The sequence below is a fragment of the Arachis ipaensis genome, chromosome B7 (assembly GCF_059453495.1).
Source record: "Arachis ipaensis isolate K30076 ecotype BB chromosome B7, ASM5945349v1, whole genome shotgun sequence".
Classification (NCBI taxonomy): domain Eukaryota; kingdom Viridiplantae; phylum Streptophyta; class Magnoliopsida; order Fabales; family Fabaceae; genus Arachis; species Arachis ipaensis.
The window spans coordinates 60,395,653-60,410,515 of NC_142442.1; the positions used below are offsets into that span (position 1 = coordinate 60,395,653).

The 14,863-nt window shown below is 36.0% G+C and overlaps 1 non-coding gene across 1 annotated transcript; it reads right to left on the reverse strand.

The window, feature by feature from the left end:
- Positions 1-12,293: 12,293 nt before the first annotated feature.
- LOC148552760 (small nucleolar RNA R71) lies at positions 12,294-12,401 on the reverse strand. The gene has a single exon (XR_015893793.1). It is a non-coding gene; the product is annotated as a small nucleolar RNA R71 (small nucleolar RNA).
- Between the last annotated feature and the right edge of the window lie 2,462 nt (positions 12,402-14,863).

A 14,863-nucleotide genomic window follows, 5' to 3' on the forward strand; every position in this document is an offset into this window, starting at 1 on the left:
TATTTTAAAACAAGATTCTTAAAACTATCATATTTCAACTTTAATTTCATTTCAAATTTAAAATCTTTTCAAATTTTTTTCAACATCTTTTCAAATCTTTTTTAAAATTTCATATCTTTTTCAATTTTTTTTAAATCTTTTTTCCAAATTTCATATCTTTTGCAATGCTTTTCTAAATCTCTTTATTTTTCTTTAAAATCTTTTTCATATCTTCTATCTTATCTTTTTCATATCTTTTAATTTTAAAAATCTTATCTTTTTCTATCTTTTACCAAAGTGTGAATCATATCTTATTTATCTTTTATCTATTTGAAATTCAAAATACCACCCTCCCCATCCCTATTTATACCATTCGGCCTCCCTTTTTCTCCTTCCATTCGAATTCTTTATCTTCTTTCCTTTCTTTTGCTCGAGGACGAGCAAACCTTTTAAGTTTGATGTGGAAAGAGCCCTTCTTTCTCACCCCATTCGAATTCCATGGCTCCAAAAAGTGGAAATCCCACTTCAAGAAACAAGAAAGAGGACAACCAGGTAGTTGTTTTCAAACTTTTCAGATTCTACATAAAGCAGCATGAAGAATTTTTTTATGAAATCATGTGCAATAGGACAGTGATCCCGGAAGCAAAATTTGAATTGAAAGAAGACTTGTACCCAAAGATCTAGGAGCAAATTCAAAAGAAAGGATGGGAGATTCTAGCTAATCCTGAGATTACTGTTGGAATAACAATGATCCAGAAATTCTATGCAAATCTATGGATGACAGATAAGCAAAAGAAAGATGGACAAGGATTCCATAATTTTCGCACCATGGTGCGAGGGAAGACTGATGAGGGAAAAGCAATTCCACACAAACTCACCGGCAAGTGTACCGGATCGCATCAAGTAGTAATAACTCACAAGAGTGAGGTCGATCCCACAAGGATTGAGGGATTGAGCAACTTTAGTATGGTGATGAATTTAGTTAAGCAAATATTTGATGAATTGAGTGAAATTTGATTTACAGAAGTGAAATTGCAAGTAAACTAAAGTGCAGAATGAAAATTTGCAGAATCTTAAAGTGCTGAAGGAGTAAATTGCAGAAACTTAAAGTGGAAGAAATTAAATGAGATGAAACTTAAATTGCAAGAAAGGTAAATAACTGAAACTTAAAGTGCAAGAAATTTAGATTGCAGAGTCTAGATTGCCAGAAAACTTAAATTGTATGAAGAATAAAGGGATTTGGGTGTTGGAAATAAAAACATAACTGGAAAATGTAAATTGCAGTAAATTAAAGAACTCTTAGATGAAGAAAGTCAGAAAATAGATCAATTAGGATTTTAGTTCCAAAATAGAAATGGAAAATTTGCAGCAGAATCAAAACAGAATAAAAACTTAGATCTCAATTTGCTCTCTTAACAAAACAGAAAAGAAGAAATTGCATAAGATAGAAAAACTAGGAAGAAAACTAAGATCAGATCTCTAATTCATAAAACTAGAAACAGGAAAAATAAAATAAAACTCCAAGGTGAAGAAAGTCAGAAGAATTCTCCAATCAGAGTTCCAAAACCAGAAACAAAAAATTAAAGTTGCAGCAGAAGAAAGGAAACGAATAGAAAGGAAAATTCAGATCTGATCTCTATTTCTAAAATTCTAAAATGAAAATTAAAAGAGAGTCCTCCTTGTGAAATCAAATTTCTCTCCATTTATACACTTTCCAGTTGTGGCATCAAGTACTTGGAGTGGGCTTTTTGGCCTGTGAAGAGGTGGATCAAAATGGCCTTTGATTGCTGCTTCCAGGGGAATGTTGCGTTCTCAAAGTGAGCGCATCGTTCATTCATCCACGCGTACGCGTCTCTGACGCGTGCACGTATCTGACACTGATAAACCCCATATTTAGGGTTTATCTTGTGTTGAATTTAGAGAGTTTTGTCAACCTTTCTCCTATTTATCCAATGAAATAGCATGGTTTTGTAAATTCTCCTTTAATTGTGCTTAAGAGTAAAAACATGCTTTTTAGGTCCTTAATTGTTTAATCTTGATTTACCTTTGATTCCATTAGATGCCTTGATATGTTTGTTAAGTAATTTCAGATTTAAGAGGCAAAGATTGGATCAATGGAATAAACGAAAAGCATGTAAAAATGGAGAACTCATGAAGAAATGAAGGAATCGCAAAAGCTGTCAAGCCGACCTCTTCGCACTTAAACGACCATAACTTGAGCTACAAAGGTCCAAATGATGCGGTTCAAGTTGCGTTGGAAAGCTAACATCCGCGGCTTCGAAATGATATAAGATTTGTCATAGTTGCATCGTGGATAGGGACGCGCACGTGCAGAGTACGCGTACGCATCGATGGTGCCACATGATTTACTTAATGCAACTCGTGGTCAGCGAATTCTAAAGCCTTGTGGGCCCAATCCAACTCATTTCTGATACTATTTAAGCCAAGGATTGAAGAGGGATGAGACATCTAGTCATTAGTTTAGTTTTATTTTAGTTTTAACATGCTTTAGTTAGTTTCTAGAGAGAGAAGCTCTCTCTTCTCTCTATAATTAGGAGTAGGTTAGATCTAGATTAGGAATTCTTAGATCTAGGTTAATTTCATGCTTTGATTTACTTTTCCTTTTGCAATTCTTCTTCTTCTACCTTTCCTCTCTCTAGTTTTACATTTAATTCTTGTAATCCTTTACTTTTATGTTGATGCTCTTTTGTTCTTCCATTTTTCTTTAATGCAATTTATCATTCATGTTCCTTTATTGTTGATTTGATTTGTTGTTATTTAATTCCTTGCAATTGAGTAGTGTAGATTTACATTCCTTGCAAATTTTACTATGCTTTCCTTTTATGCCTTCCAAGTGTTTGATAAAATGCTTGGTTGGATTTTAGAGTAAATTTTAATGCTCTTGGCTTGGGAAGGTAACTTAGGAACTCTTGAGTTGCTAATGTCCAAGTGATTGACGATTGGGAGCCATTAACTCTAGATCTCACTAATTGATTTGGTGGAGAACTAGGACTTATGGACTTGGATTGACATAGCTCACTTGACCTTCCTCTACTATTAGTTAGGGGTTAACTTAGTGGGTTGGTCCTTGCCAATTCTCATGTTGTGGTTAGTGATTAGGATAGAGATCCTTGACCACCAAACCTTGCCAAGACCTCTTTAGTTGTTAGTTTATTTTCATTTCCATTTACTTTTCATGCCTCTTATCAAAAACCCTAAATATAACTCATAACCAATAACAAGACACTTTATTGCAATTCCTAGGGAGAACGACCCGAGGTTCAATACTTCGGTTTATAAATTTAGGGGTTTGTTACTTATGACAAACAAATTTTTGTATGAAAGGATTGATGTTTGTTTAGAAACTATATTACAACGAGACTTGTTGTGAATTCTAAACCGTCAAAAGTCCTCTCGTCAAAATGGCGCCATTGCCGGGGAATTGCAATGGTGTTGTGTTATTGGTTATTGTACATATGTGAATACTGTGAATAGGTTGCTTGTTTGCTTTAGTAGTTAGATTTTATTTCCTTGTTTTTGTGCCTTCTATTTTTTGTTTTTGCTATCATGAATTCTCATTTTGGCTATGAGTTTGGTTCTCGTTGTGTTGTAGGAAATGTGGACTTTAATGACAACATGTGTCAAGGATGGAACACTTCAAGATGGGAGGAGCCTTAAGGAATTGATCACTCCTATTGGCAACAACCTCCGGATACCTATAGGTACAATCGCCATCCTAATGCATGTCAATTCAATGGCTATGATGAATCTTTTTATGACAATCAATTACCACCATCATATGCCTATGATTCTTATCCTCAACATGAACCTCAACTATACTCACAAGCCTTTCCATACCAAGCATCTTCCTATGACCCATATCCATCATATGACCAACCACTCATACCATATTCTTATGACCATTATGAGCAAGAACCTTTGGAACCACCACAACCTTTTCATGACTACTATGAAGAACCACCTCAATGCATACCATCTCCATACTCCTACCAAGAAGAACCACCTTCCTACTACGAACCCTCTCTCCAAAATGATGAACCCTCTTATCCACCCCAAGCCCCAATAGATGATTCTCTTACTTTGCTACTTCAAGGACAAGCGGATATGCAAAGGAACACCCTAGAGTTTGTGACTAACTTGACCAAGGTAGTGCATACTTTAGCCTGCCAATGCTTGAATACTCAAGGTGCTTCCATAGCCACATGTAAAAAATAAATTGAAGAGCATAACATGAAGGAGAGATTGAAAATTTCGGTGGAAAATGAGGGATGCCACTTTGTGTTAGAACAATTGGAGGAGCCTATGATCATTGAAGAAAAGGAAGAAGTGGTTGAAGATTTAGGAGATATTGAAAGTCCAAGGGAATGTAGCATCATGGAGCACTCTTCCAAGAAGCTTGATATTGATGTTGAAGAGGGTGCACAACCTCTAAGGCATATCGTCGTTGGAGACTTGGAAGTGGTTTATCAAGAGATGGATTCAATCATGGATGAATTTCTATCTACAAGTGAATCCTCTTCCATTGGACATGGAGTTGAAACTATAGAAGAATGTGCACAACCTCCCATACCCTTGGTGAGCAATGAGAAAGAGAGTGAATCGAAAGAGAGCTACCAAGAGGAAAAAGTTGGCATGGTGTATATCGAAATTGAAGAATATGAAGAGGTTGATCAAGAGGTAGATTCATTCATCAATAAATTCCTATCCAAAATTAAACCACCTCTCATTGGGCACGAAATCGAAGTTCTTGAAGACAACACCAAGCCAAGTGATAAAAGGGAAAATGTTGAAATTAAAGAGGCTTGCGAAGAGGTGGAAACAACTAAAGAAGAGCCTAAAGGAGTAGACCTCGCATTGTCTAAGTGTGAGGAGGTCTCCCTTCCCAAGTCACCATCCAACACAACATTCAAGTGGGTAAAATTCTTATCCCTAAGCTTTACTTTCTCACTTGAATATAGTTTGATTGAAAATGATGGTCAACTTAGAGCTCTTTGTGGAGTTAAGAGTAGGAAAGAGTTGTGTAGTGGTTGGAAATATCACTCTAAGTTCATGATGGTTGCATGCTCAAAGTTGTATAGTAATGATTGGTGGAGAACCAAATTGCATGGGTCTAGAAAGTTGTTTGGAACCTTCTTTGAGAATTCTCAGGTCATGCTACCTGGATGGAATAATGATGACCAACTTAAGGACGGGTGTCAAAACAAAGTGTGGGATCCCGGATCGCACAAGGGAAATCCAATTTGGGAGCTCATAGTTTGTGAAGAACTCCATCAAAGCTTGAAGATATTAAGATTGAAGAATGGAGCTTATTGGAGATTCAAGCATTGGTGGATGTTTAAAGATAGCTTCAAGCACAAGCCTCCTTGATAAGAAGCTCCCCATAAGTCCAACTTAAGGACAATAAATAAAAGTGCTAGGTGGGAGACACCCCACCATAGTAAACTCTTTCCATTCTCTTGTATATATACTTAATAAGTGATTTGAGTTGCCCTTATAGGTAGTTTTCTTCTTTTCTATACTCTTATACATTTTGTTTTGATTGATAGGTTGTTGTAGTGAGTTTGATTAGTTTAGAGTGTTGTTAAAGTAGGTTGCTTGAAATGCAAGTTTTGTTTGTTTTGTCTTTAAAAATTTTTCAAAAAAAAAAAAAAAAACTTACAGCTTTTTGTTAAATTTGAATTTTGGTTGCTTTAGAATGTTTATAGGTTAGGAGAGTGTTAAATTCTATTTTATGCTTCTTAAAAAAAAAAAAAAACTCAATCCACGCTTAAGCACACTGTGCGCGCGCGCGTTGTAACAACCCTGATTTTCGAGTACATGAGATCTTTTCTGAAAGTACGGATTTCTCCAGAAGATCAGTAAAGGGAACACCTCTGTTATATCATCAAGCATATCAATCCTCATTATCATTATGTTATCCTTAAGTTAGAACCTCCTCTGAGGCAAGCTCGATAATGCAATCACGAAGAACCTTGTTTTTGAACCGTATCGGTTGGCAGTTTTGATTCTGATTTTCGTAAATAGTCTTTGTTTGATGAACCGGACTCGATTCATGAGAGGAGAGAGATAATAGTATAATATTATCATTATATTAGTATTATAAAATTCTTGAATGACATTATAAGGTTACCTGGTCTGTTTTTGTTAAAAACAGAAAATCGGTTTAACCGGGTTTACGGTTTACTGGTGCAGCTTAGCACCAGCACTCTCTGATGAATTTAGCAATGCTAAGGCCTCATTATACATGTTCTATTCTCATAATAAATATGTTACTAGTGTCATTTATTCTAGTAGCTAAGAAAATAATTTTTAGAGATGTTTTTACGAGTGTTCCGATACACCTAGTTTTAGTAGTTGTACACCAGAGATATTTTAATATTATTTTAATCCACCTCCAAGCCAACCAATCACAACTCACCTTACACCCCCAAGACCTCCAAGGCTGTCTCATTTCATCATTTTGGCCGAAAATAACAAGAGAGAAAAGAGAGAAACTTTCATGAACACTTAATCTTCAAAGCTTGATTTCTTCTGAACTAAAACTCAAATCAAAACTCCGATTTTACCAAAATGATCCTCTCTTCTTCCTCTACATAACCATGTCACTTATCAAGGATGAAAATAAGGTGAGATGACTGTCTCCCTCCCATTTTAATTCGGTTTTCAAGGAAAACCATGCAAAACATGTGTTTTCTTGATGTTCTTCCTTAGGAATCATGCTTAACTTGACTTGAGGGCCAAGAAACGTGAATTTCTAGCAAGTCTAAGGTGAGATATCTCTTCCTAACATACTGAGTGAGATTTGGTCAGTCGAGAGTTTTTGGATTTAAAGTTGTTCTTGATGTGATTTAGGAGGAAAAAGTGCTTAAGGACCACCTGAAAGTTTAACCGAATTAGGAGCAGCAAAACCAGGTAGGGATTGACGAATTTAATCTTGATTGATTGTGTTTGAGTTGTGTGATTATGATATGGTTTGGCTGTGCTTGAAATTGATTGTTTGTATGAGTAATTCTTGTTTAAATTTTGGTGAAAATTTGATGAAATTTGATGAAATTCAAGCTATGAATGTGTGTTCTTGTGGCTGCTGGAAAACGAAACCCTAGAGCTTTAATTGAGGTTCAATTTTTGTTAAAATCATGTAGAAAATATGGGGTTTTAGTGGCTGGAAATTTATTTTGAATTTTGGTAAAAATCGGTTGCTGAAAAGACTGAAAAACGGGTAAAAACAGAGAAAGAATTTGAAGAATATATGAAGAACACGAAGAACACTTTGAGTGTGGTGAAGAACATTGAAGAACACCTTTTAGATCTTAGAAAGGTCAAGGAAGTAAAATTTTTGGTGTTTAAGGGGTTATATGGTAATTTCTGGAAGTTAGGGTGGTAAAAGTAGAAATATTAAAAGTTACGGGTGGTAAAAAGTGAATTTTAAAGGTTAAAAGTAAAAGGTAAGTTAATTTTTGAAAATTTAGTATTAAAATAATAAATAATAATAAAATATTAAATAATAATATTTAATTAAAAATAATATTTTAATAAAAATAATAAAATAATACGGAAAAGGCAGTTTTCTGTAAAAACTTTAGAAAGACAACTTTAAGTGCAGAATCTCATAATTACCTTCATAAAATACTTAGGGAGTGGTAATAACATGATAGTGAGGCAAAGATAAAGAAAAGATAAAAAGTTAAAAAAAAGATAAAAACCAAATAAAAAGTCTGTAAAATTTTAATGACAGAAAAACAGACAGAGACTAGTGAACGAACTAGGGCAACTTAGTTAGTACTTGAGTTGTGACAAGGGTTAGGTGTTATATGAAAAGTTAAACTGTTTTAGTATAGACTTGATGAACCTATACCTGGGACAGGCTAACTATTCATACCGAAATTTACATAAGCTTTAAATACACATGTTAAACAGAGAAATCAGAGCAGAATAAAGTAACACAGAGCACAGAGTAGCCAGAGTAAAGTAAAGAGATACAAAGAGAAAAGAATAATATGATAAAGAGATATGGTTTGAGCCAAGATATTGTAGAAGTGAAAGATGTAAAGTTTGTATAGTATGATTGAACAGAGAAAGAAAGAGGTACTGCATAATAATGTGAAAATGATGATGAATAATGAGAATGATGATGAATGATGATAATGAGAATGATTATGTAATGATCTGCTGTGTTAAGGCAGTCAGATAGATAGTGGTACGACCACAGAACGTTTTCCAGTGTTACACAGTGATGAGCGGATAATTTATACGCTTTTTGGCATTGTTTTTAGTATGTTTTTAGTAGAATCTAGTAACTTTTAGGGATGTTTTCATTAGTTTTTATGTTAAATTCACATTTCTGGACTTTACTATGAGTTTGTGTGTTTTTCTGTGATTTCAGGTATTTTCTGGCTGAAATTGAGGGACTTGAGCAAAAATCAGATTCAGAGGTTGAAGAAGGACTGCTGATGCTGTTGGATTCTGACCTCCCTGCACTCAAAGTGGATTTTCTGGAGCTACAGAACTCAAAATGGCGCGCTTCTAATTGCGTTGGAAAGTAGATATCCAGGGCTTTTCAGCAATATATAATAGTCTATACTTTGGCCGAGCTTAGACGACGTAAAAGGGCTTTGAACACCAGTTCTATGCTGCTGTCTGGAGTTAAACGCCAGAAACACGTTACAAACCAGAGTTGAACGCCAGAAATACGTTACAATCTGGCGTTCAACTCCAGAAAGAGCCTCTGCACGTGTAACATTCAAGCTCAGCCCAAGCACACACCAAGTGGGCCCCGAAAGTGGATTTATGCATCAATTACTTACTTTTGTAAACCCTAGTAGCTAGTTTATTATAAATAGAACTTTTCACTATTGTATTAGACATCTTTGGACGCCTGGTTCTTAGATCATGGGGCTGGCCATTCGGCCATGCCTGAACCTTTCACTTATGTATTTTCAAACGGTAGAGTTTCTACACTCCATAGATTAAGGTGTGGAGCTCTGCTGTTCCTCAAAGATTAATGCAAAGTACTACTGTTTTGCTATTCAATTCAACTTATTCTGCTTCTAACATATTCATTCGCACTTCAACATGAATGTGATGAACGTGACAATCATCATCATTCCCTACGAACGCGTGCCTGACAACCACTTCCGTTCTACCTTAGATTGAATGAGTATCTCTTGGATCTCTTAATCAGAATCTTCGTGGTATAAGCTAGATTGATGGCGGCATTCATGAGAGTCCAGAAAGTCTAAACCTTGTCTGTGGTATTCTGAGTAGGACTCTGGGATTGAATGACTGTGATGAACTTCAAACTCGCGATTGCTGGGCGTAATGACAGACGCAAAAGGAGGGTGAATCCTATTCCAGCATGATCGAGAACCTCAGATGATTAGCCGTGCTGTGACAGAGCATTTGGACCATTCTCACAAGAGGATGGAACACAGCCATTGACAATGGTGATGCCTCCAGACGATTAGCCATGCAGTGACAGTGCATCGGACCATTTTCCAGAGAGGATCAAAAGTAGCCATTGACAATGATGATGTCCTTACATAAAGCCAGCCATGGAAAGGAGTAAGACTGATTGGATGAAGACAGCAGAAAAGCAGAGGTTCAGAGGAACGAAAGCATCTCTATGCGCTTATCTGAAATTCTCACCAATGATTTACATAAGTATTTCTATCTCTATTTTCTGTTTATTTATTTTCAAAAACTCCATAACTATTTTATATCCGCCTTACTGAGATCTTCAAGGTGACCATAGCTTGCTTCATACCAACAATCTCCGTGGGATCGACCCTTACTCACGTAAGGTTTATTACTTGGACGACCCATTGCACTTGCTGGTTAGTTGTATCGAAGTTGTGAATGAAAAACAATTTATTAAGATGTGCGCACAGAGTTTTTGGCGCCGTTGCCTGAGATCACAATTTCGTGCACCAAGTTTTTGGCGTCGTTGCCGGGGATTGTTCGAGTTTGGACAACTGACGATTCATCTTGTTGCTCAGATTAGGTAATTTTCTTTTTGTTTTATTTTCAAAAATTTTTCAAAAATCTTTCAAAAATTTTCTCCTTTGTTTTCGAAAAAAAAATAAAAAAAATGTTTTCAAAAATATGTTTTTTTTCTTCAGAATTTTTAAGAATGAATTCTAGTGTTTCATGATGATTTGTTGAATCCTGACTGGCTGTAAGCCATGTCTAATCTTTTGGACTGGGGTTTCAACTTATCATCACAAGAGCTTGTTGATTCTCACACACTTAGTTGCTCTATACATGGAAAGTATAAATATCTTCTAAAGCTTGACTGGCTATTAAGCCATGTGTAACCCTCAGATTGGAGCTTTAGAATAAAAGTACAAGATTCCTAGAATTCATATTAAAAATTTTGGAATCCTTATTTTTCTTTTTTTTTCAAATAATTTTCGAAAAATCCAAAAAAAAAATCATAAAATCATAAAAATCAAAAATATTTTGTGTTTCTTGTTTGAGTCTTGAGTCAGATTTTAAGTTTGGTGTCACTTGCATGTTCATCTTGCATTTTTTGAAAAAATTCATGCATTCATAGTGTTCTTCATGATCTTCAAGTTGTTCTTGGTAAGTCTTCTTGTTTGATCTTGATGTTTTCTTGTTTTGTGTCTTTTCTTGTTTTTCATATGCATTCTTGAAATCTTAGTGTCTAAACATGAAAGATTTCTAAGTTTGGTGTCTTGCATGTTTACTTGCATTAAAAATTTTTCAAAAATATGTTCTTGATGTTCATCATGATTTTCATAGTGTTCTTGGTGTTCATCTTGACATTCATAGCATTCTTGCATGCATTCATTGTTTTGATCCAAAAATCTTCATGCATTGCATCATTTTCATGTTTTTCTCTCATCATTAAAAATTCAAAAAATCAAAAAAATATCTTTCCCTTTTTCTCTCTTAAAATTTCAAAAATTAGATTTGACTTTTTCAAAAATTTTTAAAATCGAGTTGTTTTCTATGAGTCAAATCAAATTTTCAAATTTTATCTTTTTCAAAATCTTTTTCAAAAATCAAATCTTTTTCATTTTTCTTATCTATTTTTGAAAATTCCAAAAATATTTTTCAAAAATCTTTTTCCTAATTTTACATCATATTTTCGAAAATATCATCATCAATTAATGTTTTGATTCAAAAATTTCAAGTTTGTTACGTACTTGTTAAGAAAGATTCAAACTTTAAGTTCTAGAATCATATCTTGTGATTTCTTGTGAATCAAGTCATTAATTGTGATTTTAAAAATCAAATCTTTTTCAAAACTAATTTTAATCATATCTTTTCAAAAATATCTTTCTATCTTATCTTTTTCAAAATCATATCTTTTTCAAAAATTTGATTTTAAAATATCTTTTCTAACTTCCTATCTTCTTATCTTTTCAAAATTGATTTCAACTAACTAACTAACTTTTTGTTTGTTTCTTATCTTTTTCAAAACTACCTAACTAACTCTCTCTCTCTCTAATTTTCGAAAATATCTTTCCTCTTTTTCAAAATTTCTTTTTAATTAACTAATTATTTTAATTTTTGATTTTAATTTTCGAAAAATTACTAACCTTTTTCAAAAACTATTTTCGAAAATCACTAACTCTTTTTCAAAAATTATTTTCAAAAATCCTCTTTCTCTCTCATCTCATTCTATTTATTTATTTATTTACTAACATCTCTTCCTCACTCACCAAAAATCCGAACCCCCTCTCTCTCTCTGAGTTCAGATTTTCTCTTCTTCTTTTCTTCTACTCACACAGGGACCTCTATACTGTAGCAAAGAGGATCCCTATTATTATTATTTTTCTGTTCTCTCTTTTTCATATGAGCAGGAGCAAGGACAAGAATATTCTTGTTGAAGCAGATCCAGAACCTGAAAGGACTTTGAAGAGGAAACTAAAAGAAGCTAAATTACAACAAGCCAGCAAGAACCTTTCAGAAATTTTCGAACAGGAAGAGGAGATGGCAGCCAAAAATAATAATAATGCAAGGAGGATGCTTGGTGACTTTACTGCACCTAATTCCAATTTACATGGAAGAAGCATCTCCATCCATACCATTGGAGCAAACAATTTTGAGCTGAAACCTTTCAGTTCTTAACTGAATTCTTGCAGATCTGTGATACTGTTAAGACTAATGGAGTAGATCCTGAAGTCTACAGGCTCATGCTTTTCCCCTTTGCTGTAAGAGACAGAGCTAGAGTGTGGTTAGACTCTCAACCCAAAGATAGCCTGAACTCTTAGGATAAGCTGGTCAAGGCTTTCTTAGCCAAGTTCTTTCCTCCTCAAAAGCTGAGTAAGCTTAGAGTGGATGTTCAGACCGTCAGACAGAAAGAAGGTGAATCCCTCTATGAAGCTTGGGAGAGATACAAAGAACTGACCAAGAAGTGTCCTTCTGACATGCTTTCAGAATGGACCATCCTGGATATATTCTATGATGGTCTGTCTGAATTAGCTAAGATGTCATTGGATACTTCTACAGGTGGATCCATTCACCTAAAGAAAACGCCTGCAGAAGCTCAAGAACTCATTGACATGGTTGCAAATAACCAGTTCATGTACACTTCTGAGAGGAATCCTGTGAGTAATGGAACGCCTAATAAGAAGGGAGTTCTTGAAATTGATACTCTGAATGCTATATTGGCTCAGAATAAAATATTGACTCAGCAAGTCAATATGATTTCTCAGAGTCTGAATGGAATGCAAGCTATATCCAACAGTACTCAAGAGGCATCTTCTGAAGAAGAAGCTTATGATCCTGAAAACCCTGCAATAGCAGAGGTGAATTACTTGGGTAAACCATATGGAAACACCTATAATCCCTCATGGAGAAATCACCCAAATCTCTCATGGAAGGATCAACAAAAGCCTCAACAAGGCTTTAATAATGGTGGAAGAAACAGGTTTAATAATAGTAAACCTTTTCCATCATCTTCTCAGCAACAGACAGAGAACTCTGAACAAAATACCTCTAATTTAGCAAACTTAGTCTCTGATCTGTCCAAGGCCACTGTAAGTTTCATGAATGAAACAAGGTCTTCCATTAGAAATTTGGAAGCACAAGTGGGCCAGCTGAGTAAAAGGATCATTGAAATCCCTCCCTGTACTCTCCCAAGCAATACACAAGAAAATCCAAAAGGAGATTGCAAGGCCATTGAATTGATCACCATGGCCGAACCTGTAAGGGAAGAAGAGGACGTAAATCCCAGTGAGGAAGACCTCCTGGGACGTCCAGTGATCAATAAGGAGTTTCCCTCTGAGGAACCAAAGGAATCTGAGACTCATCTAGAGAACATAGAGATTCCATTAAACCTCCTTATGCCATTCATGAGCTCTGATGAATATTCCTCTTCTGAAGAGAATGAGGACATTACTGAGGAGCAAGTCACCAAGTACCTTGGTGCAATCATGAAGCTGAATGCCAAATTATTTGGTATTGAGACTTGGGAAGATGAACCTCCCTTGTTCACCAATGACCTAAGTGATCTGAATCAATTGACATTGTCTCAGAAGAAACAGGATCCTGGAAAGTTCTTAATACCTTGTACCATAGGCACTATGACCTTTGAGAAGGCTCTATGTGACCTTGGGTCAGGGATAAACCTCATGCCCCTCTCTGTAATAGAGAAACTGGGAATCTATGGGGTGCAAGCTGCTAAAATCTCATTAGAAATGGCAGACAATTCAAGAAAACAGGCTTATGGACAACTAGAGGACGTGTTAGTAAAAGTTGAAGGCCTTTACATCCCTGCTGATTTCATAGTCCTGGATACTGGGAAGAATAATGATGAATCCATCATCCTTGGAAGACCCTTCCTAGCCACAGCAAGAGCTGTAATTGATGTTGACAGAGGTGAACTAGTCCTTCAATTGAATGAGGACTCCCTTGTGTTTAAAACTCGAGGTCATCCTTCTGTAAACATGGAGAGGAAGCATAAAAAGCTTCTCTCACTATAGAGTCAACCAGAGCCCCCACAGTCAAACTCTAAGTTTGGTGTTGGGAGGCCACAACCAAACTCTAAGTTTGGTGTTGGGAAGTCTCAACAATACTCTGAACATCTGTGAGGCTCCATAAGAGCCCATTGTCAAGCTATTGACATTAAAGAAGCGCTTGTTGGGAGGCAACCCAATTTTTATTTATCTAATTTTATTTTTCTTGTTCTTTCATGTTTTATTAGGTTCATGATCATGTGGAGTCACAAAATAAATATAAAAATTGAAAACGGAATCAAAAACAGCAGAAGAAAAATCACACCCTGGAGGAAGACCTTACTAGCGTTTAAACGCCAGTAAGAAGCATCTGGCTGGCGTTCAACGCCAGAACAGAGCATGGTTCTGGCACTGAACGCCTAAAATAGGCAGCATCTGGGCGTTTGAACGCCAGAATTGCACCCTGGAGAAGAGCTGGCGCTGAACGCCCAGAACAAGCATGGTTCTGGCGTTCAACGCCAGAAATGGGCAACAAATGGGCGTTCAACGCCCAGAACAAGCACCAATCTGGCACTAAACGCCCAGAGTTGTGTGCAAGGGCATTTTGCATGCCTAATTTGGTGCAAGGTTGTAAATCCTTGAACACCTCAGGATCTGTGGACCCCACAGGATCACCTCAGGATTTGTGGATCCCACAGGATCCCCACCTACCTCCACTCACTTCTTCTCACCCCTCTTTCACACAATCCCATAAACACTCTTCCCCAAAAATCTTCACCAATCACCTCAATCTCTCTTCCCTATCACCACTTCACCACTCACATCCATCCACTCCTCCCCATAAACCTACCTCATTAACTCCACCTACCTTCAAAATTCAAAATCAATTTCCCACCCAAACCACCCTATATGGCCGAACCTTACCCCCCCTCCCTTCC